General features: G+C 38.7%; 1 long non-coding RNA gene across 1 annotated transcript; it reads right to left on the minus strand.

Moving 5' to 3' along the window:
- Positions 1–3,064: 3,064 nt before the first annotated feature.
- Positions 3,065–19,569, minus strand: LOC121084248. The gene is made up of 3 exons (XR_005826659.1): positions 19,558–19,569; positions 16,491–16,495; positions 3,065–3,226 (listed from the first exon to the last, which is right to left on the minus strand). It is a non-coding gene; the product is annotated as an uncharacterized LOC121084248 (long non-coding RNA).
- Between the last annotated feature and the right edge of the window lie 1,602 nt (positions 19,570–21,171).

Genomic DNA, 21,171 nt, shown 5'->3' on the forward strand with positions numbered 1-21,171 from the left:
TTTAGAAAGCATGTTCAAAATGACCTGCTAGATCTTACAGTGATCTGCAGAGTGCAATCAGTCAGTCTTGGTGTTGCGGTGGTTTGCAGGGGTGGACAGATGTCTGATTGGCTCTATATACCTTCTCAAAGGATTGCCTCTGAAAGCTATTTTCCCCCTTTTGCACAACAAATTATCACGCCAGCTTTCCAATCTGTTTTCATTCTCTGCATCAGACAGACAGATCCATTTCTTCCAGCTTAAAGGCACTAGGACTATTATTCCATCTCAAAACTTCAGCATCTTTCCTACTAAATCTTGCCTTATGAACACCTAAACCCTAATATCCCAATAGTGAGATGCACAGAATATCCTTTGATTTAAAAAGTCATCCTTCTGTTCCTTGAAGGAGTTAATGAGAAAGAAACAAAGAGCACTGACTTTTAAAAAAATATTGCACAGGTCAAACTGAGGAGTTTCTTATGAAAGAATCATACCTACTCACGAATGGCCTGACAAGATGTGAGAAAACAAGTGCCATAACTCACTGGGAAGAGGCTAGCTTTACTTAATCCGACCTCAAGGGAGACTTCACTCAGTTTATTTCAGTAGCATCCGTCAGTTCAGTGGTCTCATAGGACAAAGAGCAGGAAGTTTAAAGACTGATTGGGTCTCTGGGGCCTCAGTCTGGTTGTCTAATAAAGGTGTCTGGTTCTGCCTGAGACACCTCAGGGTATCTGCAACATCCATGTTGTCTGGATGATATGGCAAAGGACCTACAGGTCACCAGCACCCTTCTGGAAGAGCAGCTGAAGATGAAGGAAAGAGAACCTACGACATTAAAAATGGCACTATGACTGCACTTAGACAACCGATGGCTCTTCTATGTCTCCTTTGTGAGGATTGAGCTAGAAATAATATTGCATGCTAAATATCTGAGTAAAAGGAGGAAAAAGTAGAAATGGACATGTGCTGGGTGCATTAGAATTTGCTGGTCCCAATTTATCAATGAAGTTTGTGAGACAGGGTTCATCCAGGATAGGAAAGCAGAACAAGTTCATCAGAGGGCAACCACAGTGGTTGGGGACTGAAACAGTTGCCCTATGAGCAGAGGCTGACAAGATGGTCTTTTAAAGCCTGGAGAATAATAGCTTCAGGGGGGATTTAATTGCAGCCTTTGAGTACATACAAGGAGATTATCAAGAAAATGGAGCCACGAATAAAGCCCTGAACAGCATGGTCCGCATTGAGTGTTGAATTGCTCTGGTTTGAGCAGGATGTTGGACTAGAGACCTCTAGAAGTCCTTTCTAACCTGGATGATTCTGTGATTCTTGTGAAGACTGCATATTCCTCCATATGAGGAACATCTGTGAAGTTTTCCAAATGGAAAATAATGGAAACTTTGTTCTTATGAATCCATTAGGTGTAGGTGTACATTATATTCGAACCTGGAGCAGAGCTTCTACTTTTTATTCTCTCAAAAAAGAATCCAGTCAGTGTGAACTGAATAGGAATTCGGGATTCCCTTCAGAGTCGTAGTACTGATCCTAATCAAAATTATAGTGTAGATGGAGCTTAAGTCCTCAAGTTCGGCTAAGTTATTTCTACAGTGTCTTAGATATAAATTAAACTTGAAGTCTGGGAAATGACTACATGCATAACATGAGATTTTTATTGTTTTTTAATGACTATTCTGTCATGAAGCTCAGAGAGGAGGCGGACAATGTGTGTTGTAATCACTGCCATATATTTGTGTGAGAATCTCTATCTCTGTAACTTTGCCTATATCACTTAAATTTTACTCTGTAAAATCTTCTAGGAAAGGATGTCTTCTTGCCTGTGCTTGTGCGACACCTAGAACAATGAAGCCTTGGCCCATTTCTTAAACTGCTGGATATTTTCCCGTAATAACAACAGAAATCAACTACATTAATGAAATAGTCTCTTCGGCACGCCAAACGTCCTGGACTTAATAAACCTTATCTCATTGAAAAATGTATTGAAGCCTTGTGAAAAATTGTTAAAATAAATGTTAAAAAAAGGCCAAAAAAAGAGTGCCATGTTCTTTTGCATAATTCTATTAGTTCTGTTTTGCTGAATAAGTGCAATCTTAATGGAAAATATTTAATTGTAACTTAGAGGTTCAGTATGTTACTTTGTTCCTAGTAAAAACGTTAACAAAAAAAAAAAAAAGCCCACAGACTTTTGCAAAACTAAAGTCCTACACTCCTCACTTCTCTGCTCCCTCCATGCCATTCTCTATCCCCCTTCCCACCTGTCATTATCCAAAACACCACTTTAAAAGTGTAACTTGTTTTTCAAGTGCTGAGAGATGAGAGCTTTTAACTGGATATTATCCTATATAGTGAAGTATGCCACTATTTTGCTGGTTGGAATATGCACTGCAATTGGTTTCATGGATCTACTTATCTCCAGCATCTGGAGATTTTAACTGAAGTGCAAATGAGAGTATAACAGAAGCATATTAATTAAGTACTAACCACACGCTTTGGCTCTGCTACAGGATGCACTAAACAACACACAGGGAATACAGGTCAAAGAAGCAAGATATTAGATTACTTCTGAGTGCAAAAATTTCTGGTTTAGTAGGGTGTCGCATGTGGAACTCATTAAACTGGACTCTGAGCAGACTTCTGTTTCCGTACAGGTGATAGATCTTGTTACTTCAAGGAACGCATATACACAGAAAAAGCTACAGGCTGTTTCCTATGTGAAACATTTTGGATTTGCCAACCTGATGCAGCAGTAAACAGTATTCTAATAATCTATGCACAGACTGAAACCTTTGTGCTAGAGGGTTCCAAATAAACAGTGCTGGTATGCAGGTCCCCCATTAGATGTGGAGTTTACCTTTTCAACTCATGCTCATCTGTCTAATAAGCTGAATTTCTGGAAGGTTTAATGTGGTTCATTAAACACCGCAGGAAACCCACAAAGAAGAAATAAATGTCTTAGTAACTGGCTTAATGCCATTTTAGTATGGTTCTAGGCAAAGAATCAACATAACTCAGTGAACAGTGAAGTATTTTGTGGCTGAAGTTGCAAATGCAGAAAATCATAGAATTACAGAATGGTTTGGGTTGGAAGCAACCATTAAAGATCATCTGTTCCAATTCCCCTTCCATGGGCAGGGAGACCTTCCACTAGACCTGGTTGCTCAAAGACTTGTCCAGCCTGGCCTTGAACATTTCCAGTTGTGGGGCACCCACAGCTTCTCTGGGCAACCTGTCACAGCAAAAATTTTCTTCTTTATGTCCAATCTAAACCTATCCTCTGTTTGTTCAAAAACATTGTCCCTTGTTTTGTTACTTCAGGTCTTGGTAAAAAGTATTTTTCTTTCTTTTTTATAAACACTTTTTATATATTGAAAGGCTGCAAAAAGGTCTCCCCAGAGCCTTCTCTTCTCCAGACTGAACAATCCACTCTCTCAGCCTTTCTTCACAGGAGAGGTGTTCCAGCCTTCTGATCATTTTTGTGGCCATTCTCTGCACGCACTTTAACAGCTCCATGTCTTTCTTGTGCTGGGAACTCCAGAGCTGGATGCAGTACTCCAGGTGGGGTCACACAAGCACAGTGTAGTGGGAAGAATCCCCTCCCTCGACCTGCTGGTCATGGTTTGTTTTTTTGTTGTTGTTTTTTTTTTTTTTTTTTTTTTTTTTTTTTTAATGCGGCTCAGGATACAGTGGGCTTTCTGGGCCACAAGCGCCCATTGCTGGCTCATGCCCAATTTTTCATCCACCAGTACCCCCAAGTCCTTCACTACAGGGCTGCTATCAATCCATTCATTCCACAGTCTGTATTGATATTAGGGATTGCTTCAAACCAGTGCAGACCTTGCGCTTGCCCTTGTTGAATTTCATGAGGTCAATGGTACAAAATTACATCTAATGAAACACCACTAACCATTCTCGAAGTCTGTTATTAAAGGACTTCACCCAACAAAAGTTTGAGAGAGGTCCAAAACATCACCTACAGTCCGGTTAGGTCCTGTGCAGTACTATTATACAGTAGTAGATATTCTTAGATAGCAAGACAGTGATTAGGAAAGGTGGGAAGAAAACTTTTAGGCAGGATACAAATGGGTGCTGAATAACCTTCTCAACTATGAACTTCAGAAAAGGAAGGGTAATGTTCTGTGGTATGACCATTAAGGATAAATAAGGGTTTTCCACTTAAGCCCAAATGCCTGCTAAAGATTATTCTTTCACGGTGAAAAACAAGTAGAAATTCCTGGGAGTCTTAGTCCATGGAGAAAGAGAAAAGCAGGGTCATCCAGAGGGAAGCAAGGGAGAAGAAAAAGGTGTTATCTGTGTTCTGATGGATGATACAAAGTGAAGTGCTAAAAGGATGCAGTGAGAGATTCAGAGCTAGGAGAAAATTTGTTGAAGGTGTCTAAAAAGATCTAAGAAAGCTGCTGGTTCTGGAATTACATTACAGCATCACTTTTCCTGTTAGCGCACTTCTCTGATTCTAATGATAAATAATGTCACCTCTAGGTCACAAAGCTCTATGAGCCATTGCCATTTCCAAGCCTCAATAGGGAAGATCAGTGGTATTCTTCTATTCAGTATGAAAAACTACAGAGAGATAGTAATAGAAAATACTGAAATACAGATTTTTTTGTACAGTGCTGGTGTATCACCACTAAGCAATAGTGGTATCTAATCTGGGATTAATATGCATTTATATTAATGCCAGGATATGTACTTACTTCATCAAATAGAAAAACAAAGGCTCTGTTGAATTTTAAAGAATATTTTTGAGAACAGTGTTAATTCTAGTTATTTGTAGATTATAAGAATAGACTGATGTAAGCCATCTTGTCCTCTACCTGCCTATTTACCTTTCCGTCTTTTTTTCTATAGCACTCACAACTGTAGTGTCTAAACACAATTAACAGCTAGTAAACTGGTACTGCTATTTTGATTTTCTAAACTCTTCATCAGAAATGTGGTAATATAACAGGTCACATAAACACTTTGGGTTTTTTTTTTTTCTATTAACATGGGCCAAACACCCCTTTCTACCCCTGATTCCTGGCTCTGGGTATTACAGCAATATCTGGAGTGCTCAGACAGGACTCAGACATTAATGTGCTGAGCACTGTACAAACAAGTGGGGAAAGACAGCCTGTGTGAAGAGTCTCAGTGTGTAAAACGAAAAGGAAGGATGTTTTGTTTCTGCTTTACAGGTGGCTATATGAAATGTAGAGACATTTAAAAGCTTCGGTACTGGCATCATGCTTGAGGGCTATAGTAGAGATAAAAATTCATCTTAGACCTCTTTGTTCAGTCAGCACTTCAATAACACTTCACCTCTTTCATCACTGGCTGTCTTGATGTCTTGCTTCATCCTAGATTTTTCCCATATGACTTTTATCTTGAGATGGGCAATGGGAAAATATACACTCCCACATAGGTACTAGCAAATTACCGTGTGCCTCAACCTCCAACAGAAAAAAATATACAGGTTTCCCACTGAGCTTGCCTCAAAATAATAAGTTTAGATGAAGGGAATGTTCCTTATGGAACACAGGCAGAGGCAATAAAAAGAACTCTGAGGTAAGTCCCCTGGTTTTAGCGACCCTCATCTGTAGGATCACAGGACAATTCAGCTTTGAAGAGACCTCAGGAAAACACCTAGTCCACCTCTTGCTCAAATCATGGTCAGCTATGAGGAAAAAACAAGTTTTCAAAACTTTATCCACTCTGGTCTTGAAAATCACCAAGGGTGAGCAACAGTACAACTTGTCTGGGCAACCTTTCTGACATTTGACAGTCCTTACGATGAAAAGCTTTTTCCTTATATCCAGTCTGAACCTTTTTTTCTTTTTTCATATATCCTTCTGAGGACAGGATCCTTTAACTGACGCCAAGTGTAAGGTAGCATGGAAACAGCCTTATTGCTAGCAAACAGCTTATGGAGTGTTATTCACTAGATGTCATGAAGACACTGATGCAAGCTGAAAGACAAAGCACACGTTTGGTGGCATCAGGAGTCCAGTCTAGGAGATAAGACATAAGAGCTGGCAGTTAAAACACCTTCTTAAATGGCCATCAGGTGAGAAAAAATAGGAAAAAAGGCACAATGCACAAAGCACATTTAACCAAGGTTTATTAAAAATTACTTCCCTCTGCAAATAAGTACCAAACACTGTATAACAGTACTATCAGAGAGAGCTCGGATGATTTCCATCCCTTTAAGCAAACTCTGATAGGGCTATCCCTGATTTTTTTGTGAGACACTGTAAGACAATATAAATGGGTCAGCTACTTAACCGCAGTCCATACCCACCAGCCTCCAAAACTGAGAATGTTGCAGTTCATCTTTTATGAAGAAATAAATCAGGTCTAATTGGATGGAAGTGTCTGGGTGGTTTAGTTTACCACTGCGCTATTGGTGCTCTGCCTCAGATTTTAAAAGCCAGCTTGGGAACTCAGAATGAGAGACAGAGAAACAATTATTGGGAGGTTTGGACTAAGGAGACAGCTACTTCTCTGTAGCTTTCACCTTTCACAGAACTTTTCTTCACAAGTGTTTATTCCCTAGAGGTTAATTTTCCATTGGCAGTCAGTGGCTTATTTAAAATATATAAGATAATATTTTTATAAGTTTTTAAATCATATTCTATTTTTGTATCATTTGTGAGGCTTTGCTTGTGTATATATGTGGTGCATTGATTAGCAAATTCATACAGAATGGCCATAACATTGGGGAATCAGATGTCATCCTACAGCAAGCAAGTGAAAGATTCGTTCTCTTCTAAATCATATTTCTAAAGAGGAAAGATGAGACCAGTAGCTAAACTGCTAGTCAAGGGATCAAGGAAACAATTTTTTGTTTCTAACCTCTGTTGCTCTTTATAATCAATATTATCTCAGGTGGGTCACATTGGGATGATTTTTTTTCTTTCTAATTTAGGTACCTAGGGTGAGTTTCAAATGGAGATAAAGCCACTATCATACTTTAGATATTTTTGTGAGGGAATTTATATTAAAAGTTACATACTCAGCTAGTAAAAAAGAAAAAAAAGTTTTCTATAAAAATGCCTTAACTGAATGAAATCTAGAGTTCCTGTTGACATTTTCTTCTAACAAATACCACAACTTTTTAAAATGTTTGCTTTCTATAACTAATTACCTGTTGGACATAGGTTACATTCCAATTTTTTCTTTCTGTAATTTCATCCACGTTGAGGGTCCTCTCTATAGGGGTATCACTTTGGTACCGGCCACATTTCTGATCTGATTGCTTCAGTGCTTTCTGATGACTCTGGATTGTTCACATTGCATTTCAACTGTGTCCTGCACAACCAAGAAGTACTTGATCTTCTGCTAATTGCTTTTCCCCCAGTTTTTTCAACAGCTTGCCCTTCACCTTCATTATCATGAAGCATAAGGTATGTGTTGAGGCTGTTTATGTGTCGTGTGGTATTAGTTACAATAACAATTACTACTTTGCTGTTCCCCATCTGGTAGGATTTAAATATCTGTGGACAAAGAGTGGTCAGGGGAGGCTGATTTGGAGCAATTTTGTGAGGGTACAGACATTTCCTAACACTCTTCTGTGGTATGATCTAGCTAATTAAATGCACCCTGTCCTGCACATTTTAGCAGGAATCAGAAAAGAAGTAAACTGGCTGGCACATGGCTTAACTCTGGAGAAGAAGTGTCCTTGAAACGTGTTGGCTTAGGATTGTACGTGTTTAAAGCCAGTTTTACATCACATAAGAAACATACTATTTGTCATGCAGACACTTAAGGTAGGGTGATGAGTAGGAAAGAATGTTGTCCAAACCCTAACACCAGCAAAACCAGATACAGGACTCGTGTCTGAATGATGCTTCAACATGTCAGAAAGCAAATAAAATATCAGAGAACCTGCACAGTAGGGTGGTTGGCAGAATCAATTTGGCAGGATTTTAATAGCTTCCACAAAGAATATGGCATGACACGGATGAACTAAAGCCCTGAAAAAAGGCCAGATCTGACTGTGCGCCCACTGTACAGAAAGCTCATATCTGTAAAGCAGGCGTGTAAGTCCTTAAGCCTCCTGCAACAAATCATTCTCTTCTTGAAATGCTATATGCGTTATAACTGAACTTAAACCACAGGCAAAATTATTTTGTAATTAATATCAAAATGCAGCCTCTTTGTCAGGAGAAACACTGCTAGCAGGGAAGAGCAGTGCTGTATTAAATAATGTTAAGATGAAACTGCAAAAGCTAAGACGACTGCGGTTAGCTGAATTCAAAGCCAGCCTAGTTACTTCTGAACCATGCACTAGATTGTAGTGATTTGTTAAAATAAACAGCTCTGCTTCAGAAAACTTTGAGTCACTGTAGTCAAAATACTTCAACATAATATACATATGAAAATATTTGTCGAGAGTATCTCCCATTTCTTCAGTATAAAATATGTGAATATTGACTGACACAGGTACTTGACACTTTTATTATTACCTATAAATCTCCCTCTCACATGTACATAATATCCCAAGAAATGTGAGAAAAGGTGGGTTAACAAAATCCCACTACAGAATCATCTGGAGCCTGATAAATAAGCTGTAAAGTTATTAGTTCATAACCTTCTAGTTACAAAATATATCCCACCAAATGTGTGTATCAGCCGCCTTGTAACAGTTGTCACACAGGAATAGCTCGGTGTTACTAGTTTGAGTGTAAAATGAATTTTAAAAGCCCCTTTTTTCTGCTTTCTAGTAGTTAGGATTGCTGCATGACTTGCCATGTGGATGATAATTGAAAGCATATTTCTGTATTTGGCATTTTAAATAAAGAACACTGCTTTACCTCCCTTTTTTTCTCAGGTGGAAGTCTGACAGCCCCAGGGGACCTACTGACTTCACCTTCACCATTGGTCCAGAGACTGGAATCTTCACCTCTTTTGGGTTTTTTGGGGGTATACATCAGCGTTCCATAAAACAACACCTCTTCTTTTTTTCTCCAAAACCCGCAAATATGCTTCAGACACCACCACTTACCTTCTACTTAATCGAGAAATAGGAAATATCTGCAAGAAGATATTTTCTCTTCACACCTCTCCATGTGGTGACACCTCTCCTGATGTCTTCCTGGATCAACTGCACTGTTAGGCCCATGTGGCCACTACCACAATGTCCCTTACAGATTTCAAAATCTAATGTCTTCTCATGTTGCTTTCACTATTGTTGCTTCAGGAAAAGAAATTTAATGCCCTTCTATCTGTCACAGTAAACTATTATCTTTTGCTTTGCAGACATCAAAGACTGAGTCTGGTTTCAGGCAACTTGTGTATCTTCCCTTGAATCTCATTTATATAATGTATTAGCTGAATTTTAACAGCACGGCAATTCTGATTTTTTTTTTTTTTGTTGGTTTCTTTTTTCTTTTTCTTTTCTTTTTTTGTTTTGTTTCCCCAGGTATGTCTAGATCTTCTGCTTTGATTGGTTCTAGCAGGTTTTTCATTTTAGTTCTTATTTGGCACCTGGGTATCAATATTTACAGCCAGTAAGATGTCTCTTCCTTCTACTGCTTACCATTTTTTATTTAGTTCAGATACAGTCAATTTTAATATCCTGGAAAAAATAAAACCATGTGTCTCCGTGATCTGCCTTTTTCTACAGCTTTCCTCTTCAGGCCTACTATATTGACAATGTCAAATTAATTTCCTTCTATTATTCCAAAAATTTAAAGCTATACTTTCTCTTCTGCTCTCATACCCTGCATGACAAAACCTTAGTTGAGTCCCTACTTCGGTCTGCTCCACTCTTTTGTCAGGAAACATATACTTAATTTTTCCTTTTGCTTTGATAATAGCGAAAATCTGAGCTCAGAAACAAAGAACAGGACCCGTTCTTTGTTCTGTGGCAAAATGACACTCAGGGCTTATGTTCATCCCAACAAATGTTCTTGACTAATGTGTCTTTTTTCCAAAGATGGGTTGGTGTCATTCATGTCCTGACAATTCTTGGCCTGTGGTATCCCAGTACTGTGCCCAGTCATTGACTGGGAAACTGCTAGCTTCAGAGCTCAAATGTGGACCAGGGAGTTTGCCGTGGCACTATTTAATTTATATAAATCAATCAATCTTGGGTTCCCTGCTCTTGTTACAACACACAAAGCATAGCTTCATCACTGATCTATTCCTCTGCTGCTTTGCTGGGTGATACTTGGTACAAATTGCACATCCTGGGGTCTCTGTTTCACAACACGCAAGGCCTGTGGCCACATTAAAAATGAAGTAGAAGTTGCACAGGCACAGCAAAAGAACTAAATATAAATCTCTCAGATACTTAATCCATACCTAGTTAATGAAATATGGCTGTGGTCTACCATGTGATTCTGGCTGCATTTTGCCTATGAAATCATATAGTGGAAAGTGTCCATGGGAACTATCTCCTCAGAGAAAGTTCCCAACCCTCAGCGGAGTCTGGGGCCTCATGAGATGGCAACTTTTTCAGCTGTGTTTTGGGGCCAATGCCTTTTTCTATCTGTGTGACTAACTGCAAAGATATGGGCATATGAGACTGGAAAGAGGCCGCAATGCTTCAGTTTTTAATGGATGAGGTATAGGTAGGGCAGTAAGGGATTGTGAGGAGGAAGTCAACGGTATGTACTTGGTGCTTGTGCATGAGATTTGACAGGTCTGAGTTATGTGATCTGACACTGAGAAGTTCATATATCCAACTGTGCAGCCCAGGAGAAGGAAGGGGGGTTGGTGCCACACAGTATCAGCCTCTTTCTGACTGATGGAGAATAGCACAAGGTTGCTCATGACCGGCAGCAAAGGTTTCTTCTGACACCTGAACACTCCCTAGAGGTCTGCTTTCTGGGGAGCGACCTCCTATCAAGGCTTAGATCTCACAGGTTAAGCAGATAGAAGATTAAAAGTGCCACAAAAAGTTGTAAAGATGTAGGCCAGGCAGAGTGTGAAGGACTCTTGCAGAGTTATACAGTAATATACGATCAGACTACTTTTAGCTTGATGGCTGAAATAAAGTTACAAGCCACAGAATTATAACAAACCAGACATGCAGAGGAAGGTAATTGGGAAAAACTTCCCAAATATTTTGGTCTTAAAACACTTTCTTTTGTATTAAAGGGAGAGCTATCTTTAGGAAATAAAACAGATTAGAAAGACTATGCACAAGGAGTCACCATGTAACGTGATTACAGTGCAAGCTACTCCAAAGCGTAGAGAACTATGGTGATGAAATGTTATGTGCATTTAATAATTATTTGGATGCGGTGACTAAATCCATCAAAATCCACTTTATTTCTTTCCAATAATATGCAAGCTGATCTAAATTTTCTAGAGCCAGGATATGTCACTGCTCTATATTTAAGACTTTTGATGATTTTTCACTCTGAAATTGTTCTGTTTAGCAATTTTTATTTTTTTTTTTTCCTCCTGAGTCACTTTTTCAAATCCTTCTTCGAATGCACTGACAACATGAACACGCGGCTGATCTCTGTATGTACTGCTGCTTACACTACCGATTACATTGTGCTACGTTCATCTCTTGTATAAAGTCAGATGTCCTGAATGTGGTCACAGTGCTCAGTGTAAAATAACTGAAAGGAGGGAAATGAGATGTGTTTGTTTCAAAAATATCCGTGGAAGATTACTGTTTAGTACTGGTTGCATGAAGATCTCCATACCAGGTGAGCAGTGTTGAGCATATGCAGCTGAGAATGTAACATTATGCTGTCAGTGTTACGAACTCTTCAACGGAGCATTTTCTCAGTTGGATCCTGCACTGCTATTGTAGCGCAAGGATCTTGCTGTGGAGGGAAGGAATTTGGAAGCTGACATATCAAGCAGTAGCTTGGTCATCAGCTGAGGGTCTTTCTGACTAGGCACATGCTCTGCAGGCAGCACTACTGCCTAGAAGATACTTGGCAGAAGACAAAAGCAATTTAGGAAGTGACAAGGGCACTCTACACACTTTGGGTCTGACTCAGCTGCTGACCTATGGGCACACAGTGCTGAGGTACTCTGGGGTATCTGAGACATTTATGCTGGGTCTACAGCGAGACCTATGGGGCATGTATAATCTCTTGGAGCAGCAGCTGGAGGTTAGGCAGGATGTGCTAGCATCTTAAGCGGCACAAGATATTTAAATGTCAGTAACTGAACTGAACCCTTTGAGTTTTCTGAATCGCAATTTCTTAGGCAGATCTAGCTCCTGGCTGCCATTGTCCTTGCCCTCTTCCTCTGGAACACGCCCCAGGCTCATTCTCCCATTCATTTCCCTCTCGTTTCTTGTTCTAGCTGAACCCTTCTCTGAGCAATGTCAGCACATTAATCTTACAGGAGGGTATTATCTTTGTTGTGTTTTTTTTTTTTTTGTTTTTTTTTTTTTTTTCTCTTCTGGATTATGAAGACTTTTTACAGAAAGTCTCATAAGGAATAAGGTGGAAATGTACAGCTGGCAGGGGAAACACAGGGGCCAGCAAGGAGACTGCCATGGAAACATAGCCCAAGGCTGACAAGAGTCAAAGCCTACTAGTAGATGTTTAATGAAATTTTGGTAAAAACCCCAATAAATCTGCTATTATAAACATAAATTATGTTGGTCAACAATGCAGCTAGGAATCTGCTACTTATTTCTTTATAGTGGTGGTCACTCTATCAGTGCAAGTGTTGGTATATTGAGGTTTTTAACATGGTAAATACCATATCCAAACTTTGTCCAGATTGAAGTGTTTAACTTAGAAGACTGCTAAGAGGAAGAACTTGCAGACATAACCACATAATTTGAGCACCAGTATTTACACAGTGTGAATAATTTCCAGTGTGACAATTTATTTATAATGTGACACAGAAATTCTTCCTTCATTAAAATCAGGTATCCCCTTGTGCAGAAACAAATCAGAGGGTAATCTAGAAAATTTTTACCTGGGTTTTGTTGGTTTTTTTTAAAAAATAAAAGTCAAAATTACCTTTTATTTTGCCAGAAAAGCTTGTAATATCCTGACACTTCAGGATAGACTGTACAAATCAGAACCATCCAAATCAGGGCTTATTTGGACAACCACACCACATCATCAATTCAAGATTTATTCTTTTCTTCTTTTTTCAAAGCTGAAGAATCCCACACATTTAATTTAGAAATAACATTGTGTTGATGTATTCACCTTTTTCTTTCCAAAGGTAAAAATCACACAGTCTATAACTTCTGTCCAAAAGGGAATTGTTGATTTATAATATTTGGGACATGTTGCTTTTAGTGAGTCACTCAGTAACATGATGTGTTAAAGCTAGCTACCTAATTCTGAGAACTGAGTTGATCAAACAACCTAGAGTTTAAGATCTAATTATGTATACCTGGTCAATCCCCTCCCCCCCCCCCCAAAAAAAAAAAAGATGAATGCTAATTTCCTTGGTACATAGTGTGCACTTCATCCTCACCAGCCACCTTAATATCAATGGCTATACCAATTCTGATACAAGATGAAAATTGTGTTGCAATCAGACAGCAGAAATATCTTCATTCACTCAGAAATAGGAGATCCAGAGAAACTGTCTTCAAGAAGAAACACAAAGATGCAGCTCAAACATTTTAAATGCCAGAAAGACCTATTTCTTCCACAACTTGATATCCCAGGATCCTGAATATAAAATACTACCAGCTTAAAGTGCTCTTGGAGTTATCAAAACCATTAACTTGGATGACTCTGCGTAAATAGTGCTACATGGAACAGAACTACTACTGGATGCTGTATGAAAAAGCTGAAAGATTATGTGTCTCACCCACCAAAGGACAAGCATGGCATATGAAGGCACAGACCCCAAGTGAGCTCCCCCATAGCACCCATAGGTGCTGGTTATATACAATCACTTACCCACCCAAGCTCCGCTCTGGAACGCACCTACACACAGCAAAGCACCTCTGCAGCCAGGTCACACTCCACCAGGCTGTTTACTCCCTCCATGCTCAGCTGAGGAGCTCTCTTCTTCCCCCACACTTAAGCTGTGGGAGGCTCTGGGCAGCCCCTCATTGCAGACAGGTGGGCACAGAACTGATTTGCAGGTGAGCTCAGAGAGCCAGATTGAGTGCTAATTGCTTCCTCACTACATTTTAAGGCATAATCACTCTGCAGCCTGGCACCCAGACAGCGAACAAAGCCTTTCTCAGAAAGGGCCCCTGCAGACAAGAGTCATCCTATAGTCAATGACACAGCATACAAGGACGCATGGTTATCAGATGGAGATTTGCATTCTTTACCTCTGCATGGTCACTTCCCATGAGCACTTTTCTTAGAGAGCAGTTTACCTCATGGAAATATATCTCACGTGAGAGTTATAGTTTCAGAGACAAGAAAATAATTGGTATGCTGAACATGCTAGCTATTTGTATACTGACATGAGAACTATGAAGATAAACAAAAAAATTTGGAAGCTTTAATACATAATCAGGGCTACAATTTAATTGGTGTAGCAGAGCTTTGAGATAATTACATATGACTACATTATTAATGGAAAATGACTGAGGATCATTCAGAAAGGAAAGGAGGAAAAAAAAAAAAAAGAGAAAGGAAACAGGTAAGAGACACAGCATTGTGCACCAAGATTTTCTAGTCTTATTAGCATAAGATAACTTCTAGATAAAATTCCAGAAAAGATGAATCAAAGGGAGAAGGACTGAAGGAGGCTTGACCTTTCTTTGAAAAAAGGTAAAACAGGTGCAAAACTAAATAATTCCATTACACATAAAGGACGGTATTTTAATGAAACAACAAGATGATTAAAGCTTGAACTCAGACAGAAAAAGAAACAAGAGATACAAATGGAGATTAATAAAGATGAACATAAATATAAAATGAAATTAAGTAACATGAACATGTGGACAGAAAGTTAGGAAGACCAAAGAGCTGTATGGAGTGTAATGTACAAGCGATCAAGGGTAACAAGAAATCATTCTTTGAGTAATAAGATAAACACGTTAGAAAATCTTGATCTGATACTCAAGTTAATGTCACTCTTAAGTTTCCCTGTAAAAGGTCAATGAGTAGCAGATGTCTGGAAATATTAATACTAGTGATAAAAGGATAAGCTTTCTGGGATTTCTGCTTTGAATAAGGGAAGTAAAAATTAAGAAGTAATTACAAAGACCTGATAAATTTCCAGTTAAAATAATCTTACATTTTTAGTAATTATCTCTACGTTAAGGACTGAAGAATTAAAACAGTAGCAATCAGAAAGACCATATCATTACATTAAACCACCAGAATTTTCTTCTAAGGCAGAGTTACAGGCCTTCTGGATAATGATAATAAAAGTAAATCGTGAAAAACAAACCCTAATTTCTGGAAGGTTTTGGTTCATGCTCTCAGAAGATTATAACAAACAAGGAATGTTACAAAACACGAAAACATGGAGTCACTACCACATTAATTTGTTAACCATTCACATAAATTAGCTATTGATGTCAAAAGAGAAAAAATATAGTTGTGGAGTTTTGCAGAAGTCTACCTTGTATCTGATCAGCGCATTCATTAGCTGTGTAAACAATGGGGGAAAAAAAGTTCCATTTTTCAGTTTGCCAACCATATGAACCTGAGAGAGAGAAAACAGGTACAAGAGATGACATTAATAGAACTGAAAATAATACTGGAAATTGGTAAAACAGTCCTGGAAAAAGAAGAACAAGAAAAAGAAATGAGATTCAGTGACTAGGGACAAGTGTGAGATGTTACGTTTTGAAAAAAGCAGTCAACTACACAATTACAGGATGGAATATAACAGTAGCACATCTATAGAAGGGGTATCTGGGAGTTAGAGAACAACGTGGGTCAAATATAAGCCAAAAAGATTGTAGGGTGAAAACAGAAAACCTTATTCTGGGTAGCAGAAGCCCTAAAAGCCTCTAAAATATATGAATTAATTCTATCTCTTGCAGGTCTAGTAATGTGTAAAGAATGATGGAACTTCAGGTTTCAGACCTACTAGTGTGCAGTAATTAATGATTAATCAAGAGAACTGTGGCAAGAATAAACAGGAGCCTAGAAAGCAAAGCAGTTGAAGAAAGACTGAACAGATTCTTCAGTGGCTGAAATGAAAATCGACTGATTCCCCACTGACTGCGGTGGGAGCTTAGCACCTTGCTCATAAGAACACATGCCTGCACTGCGAACAGCTAAATACAGGCGTGTGAAGTTTTGATGTGGATCACACCAGAGCAAAATCTTCCCAACACAGCACTGGGATTGTTTGCCTGGAAGCTGTGAGGTCTCCATCGATGGAGGTCCTTAAGCAGGATTGAAAAATCTTCTGTCAGGAATGAAGTAGGTGTGTAACTAATCATCCTCAGGGCAAGGAGGTGAAATAATCGGTCCCTTTAAAATCCCTCTGGGAAACTGGGACTCAGAGCCCGTAGCCATTCATGCACTTAGATACCTAGATCAAAAGCTCTTGTACTTCAACACAGACAGTCACTGAATTAAGACCAGACATAATCCTGGCATCTGTGAATGACCCCCCAGGACCTCCTCTCCTCGGTTGACTCAACAGAGCGAGCACTGGGGGATCGGCCAGTTGGTAGGTTCAGCAAGCTAAAGCCAGTGGCTGGATGGAATGGCACCTCATCCCCCTTTGGGGTTTTATCCAGCAATATTAACGCTTCCATGAGTGTATCGATTTAGTGCTGGGCATTACTTCCTTCCCTGGTGTCTGATTGTCTGCTACAATGACCCAGTCTGGCTCTTGATATTTATGCACATATTCTTTTATTTCTAGTTAAGAGTTAACAATGTGCTAAAAGAGAGCTCTTGAAGTAGGACTCCCAGCTACTGCTTCTTTCCACAATGTTAATTGTAAACTGCATTTCAAACCATCCTGCATCGAAGTTGTTCTCCCTGAAAAATGGACTTACTATGCCACTAATTTCATGGGTGTTGTGAAGCCAAGAAGTGTGAAGTATTATTCCGGAAAGAAACAGACCCATAAAAATCAATTTAGCATGAGCGTTCTCTTTGTACCAGTGACACTGACACCATCTTCTTTTACTTTTTTTTTTTTCCCCTGTATAGGAAAAGGCAGTTCTATCACTTGAGCCAAATGGGATTCCTATATAGCATGACAATGGTGTGAAGTAAAGCTGCACCATAAGCTAGTTCAGTGGTCCTACCAGTGGCCCAAGGAACTGGGAAGCTATTTTTTCACTGAAATGTTATTCACATAATTTCATGTCTAGTGTATGTGCCTTGTGCTGTTCCAGGATGAAGCAGATCATCTTACCAGGTGAGGTGGGGTAGGACTTACCAGCAGATATATTTACTAAGTGAAAACATCTACAGACACCCTGGTGCATGGAGGCAGTATTTAGTGAATTGACCTGGTTAAAAGAAGATGTGTGCAGTAAGACTGCAAGTAGTTGAAAGGCTCATCTCTTCCTTTCCACACTGTTGGCATTTTATAACTCCTACAAATGCAGAATAATAGGCAATCCAGATGCACTCATGATGTGGCTTATAAAATTTGATCTGTTCAGTGCAGGATTCATAATTTTCTTTAACCTTCATTATTTTCATTGTACTGTACATTTTTGTAAAAAATCAGCATCAGACTTTCCACCTCCCCTTTTTCCATGGGTACTGGGCTTGGACATTGAGGAGTTTTAGCACTTATGGACTATAGACAACACTTTCTGCAGAAAGGCTGAACCTTCCATTAATTTTATTTACATAAAATGGAAGATCTGGTGGAAGTGGCTGAGCTCACAAGAAGTTGTTTAGGAAATAAAATTCTCTAGAAAGGAGAGCAGTTAACTTTGGTTTGGGAGACACAAAATCTTCCCCAAAGTCTTATTGCCTAAATTATCTTTTGTTAATGTGCCTGAATTGAATATGATGGACATCAAACAAAACTTGTGGCAACCTTTATGGTGACTTGCTTAGCTGTGATTTCACAAGCATGTCCCCAAAATTATTCTTATGTTGTTGTTTTGGACCTTATGGTTTGGTTTGGTTTGTTTTTAATAATAACTGTGTATAATCATGGTCATCCCACTTTTGCCATCTTTACATTTTTATGATATCAGGAAGATAGATACAGAAATAATGAAATATAGAAAGATGAAGGGACCTTAGTTCTCTTGTATTGCCACAAAGTGTCACCCTTTTCCCATGCATTGCCTACTTTGGTTGCTTTTCTGTAGCTCAGGAAAAAAAATATGTCTCCTTTAAAGGAGACAGTCCCAACATGCAGGGGCGGAATCAGGGTCTGAAGTTGTGTAAAGTGATGTATGTCCATGCAGATCTCTAATGACTGCAGTGGAAATTGGAGAAAAAAAAAAAATCATATAAGAAGGCAACACTTGGTGTTTTGATTCATATGTTGTTCATGTTAAGTACCTTTGAAGATCACAAGACGGTTAAAGCCTGTGATTAGTTTGTTTATAGGGAAGCTTATTTGTCCATATATATAATCAATCATCTTGTTTACATACATAAAAAACTGCTGTCATCATGCTGTGATTGCATATACTTTGTAGATCTTCATTTCCAGCTGTTCATAGTCACTGGGGAAATGAACAAACCGATTTGTGAGTTCTTTGATACCACTGTGTTTGCAATTTGCTGTCATTCCCCAAGACAGATTAAAATCAGGTGAAACTAGGTTTTCCCAAAGATAGAATTGTGAAAGGGAAAATTTCTTCTATGGATGAGGAAGGACCAAGTAGAGTTCTCATACTAGCAAGACTGTGGGAAATGCTCACTGCTGCCAGCTCTGCAGAGGTACAGCTCTGCCCAAGCAGCTTGCTCTCTACAACACTAAAGACAGAAAGAGAAACAAATCCGGTATGCGTTGGGTGGTGGAGATATGAACCAGTCTTAGCTGTTGACTGCCCTGTGTACTTGACCAGCCATTACAAATTGCTGTGGTGTGTGATGACAACAAAGTGTTTGTGGATCCTGACTAAAAGCTGTTTTCTCCCTTATGAGAGGAAGGATGAAAGTGTTTCTTAAGGAGCTGGAATATAAAACAATTAAAGTTATCATAACTGATACATAAAAGGAAGGAATCAATCTGGTAAAGATTAAAGGAGTTAAGAGGACATAAGCCCTCAAATTTTGTGGGGTCATGGGAAAATGGGTTTAGTGATGTCTTACTTAAAATTTCTGCAGGAAATGGAAGCACCACCTAAGACCTATTGTGGGCCTAGATGGGAGGAAAAGGTGGCTGCAGCAGTTGTTTTTATGAAGTGGTAGTGTTCCTTTAGATCTTTATTCTGCAAGTACAGCGTGTAGCTGATCACTGTTACTTCCAGTGAAACATTGCCATTGCCAGAACAATAAAAGCCAGATGGGAAAATCTCCACATTTAACAGTGGGCAGAGACACTGTGCACGAACAGAGTCCTGGGTAGTCCAGTTCCATGCACTCTGAATTGCATACAGAATATGGTGAACACGTATAGGTAGTGTCCACAGTGAGTGTGAGTGAACGATGACCAGGAGTAGGGTCATTAGGGAATTATTAGACTCCTGGCATGTCTGCAGAGGTGGTCAGTGATACTCAGACAAATAGTCAAACTCTGTCTGGGTAGAGCAACCCAGCATGTCACAGTACAGTTATAATGAAGCGTTACTGGACGTGATGGTTGAACATGTAGGCCATGGCTATGACCAAAACCTAGCTCTGAGCAGACAAAGATGCTTTCATTTCAGTGACTTCCAATGCATTGTAACTGTGTTTAGCAATATTTTAATCAACGTATTCATTGATTGTGCAGGGTTTCATCAACCACAATGATGGTACTGCACTTCATATAGATCTGTATCTTCTGATCAATTGATGCTATTATCTGAGAAAATAAGAGATGTTACTGAGGGTGGGTTTTTTATTGTTGTTGCTGTTGTGGGTTTTTTTCTGAAAAAAATCTCTAGAAACCTAATTTCTGGTTGAGAACTCTAGCCCTATGTTAAATTGGGTTGAAATCAACTAACATTTTCTGGAGTTATATTTGAAAATAGACTAACAGAGGAATACAGAAAGATCCTGATTTCTATAGAAACAGGCCAGAAGAGAGGAAGCATCCAAAAAACGTCACATTACTGAAAAAGAAAAGAAAAAAAATGGCACTTAATAATAAAACATTTTATGATAGCAAAAGGAAATATTGCAGGTTTTAGCAAAAAATAAGCCTTGTTGGGTTTATAGAAATGTACTACAATGTTTGGTGACATGAAGGAGATATCAAAAAATCAGTTTACCATCTATTTAGGACTGATTAAACAGAAGATGTGGGAGAATGTCACCTGAGTCAAAAACAACATTGTCTTCCTCCAATGCATTGACAACTCTGAAAAAAATGTGCTTGAATATTTATAGAGAAATATATTAGCAGAAAATGCTAAAGACAGGATAATGGCTGGTCTTAACTATAGATCATTGAATCATTGTTAAGAGAGGGAGAACTTGTTTTGAACTTACACCTCTAATAAATATAATGGAAAAAAGGCTAGAGAAAGGGTTAATGTGAAGACACTGATTAGAAAGATCTTTGCAGGAAATTTAATTGGAAAGAACTGCAATGTTTTCAGAATTTCTTTTTTAAAAACAGAAATTTCCTACTTATGTTAAATCAGCTAGGTATTGGGAACTCTGACACTTGTCTTGAATGAGTGAGAACAAAGAATAAGTTCTGTTAGTAGAAATTAGAGGTTTCCGAGTTGTGAGTCAACAGGATTTAGTCACACATGTTGTGTGAGAGATACTGTCTGAAGTAAAACATTGCAGAAAAATGTAATTCTTTTTCACAAAGGTCTTCAATTATAGGCAGAGAAAAAAGTTATTCAAATGTGAAAATTCTTCTGAAAAAAAAATAATAAAAGGAAAAGATGGTGATGGAAAGAATAGGTAGAGCTTAGCTTTTTTATTTTATTTTATTTTATTTTGTCTTTATTTCTGACAATCTTAAATATCTTGGTCCATAATACAACAAAAATAAGAAGACAACCCAGACATGGATAATTTAATTCTGAAAATGTTAGAATAACACAATTTTTTTTTAAACTAATTTCAATGAAAGAGGACCTGCAGGAAAATCTGTATCCCACATCATCCCAAAATGACAGCCAGCAGAATATCCTGCTTCCTTCTTTTTGACCAAAGGATCATATTGTCTTCTAAGAAGGGATTCTGTTGACTGCCAGGTAGCGCATGC

Source organism: Falco naumanni, chromosome 3, assembly GCF_017639655.2.
Source record: "Falco naumanni isolate bFalNau1 chromosome 3, bFalNau1.pat, whole genome shotgun sequence".
In the NCBI taxonomy this organism is placed as follows: Eukaryota; Metazoa; Chordata; class Aves; order Falconiformes; family Falconidae; genus Falco; species Falco naumanni.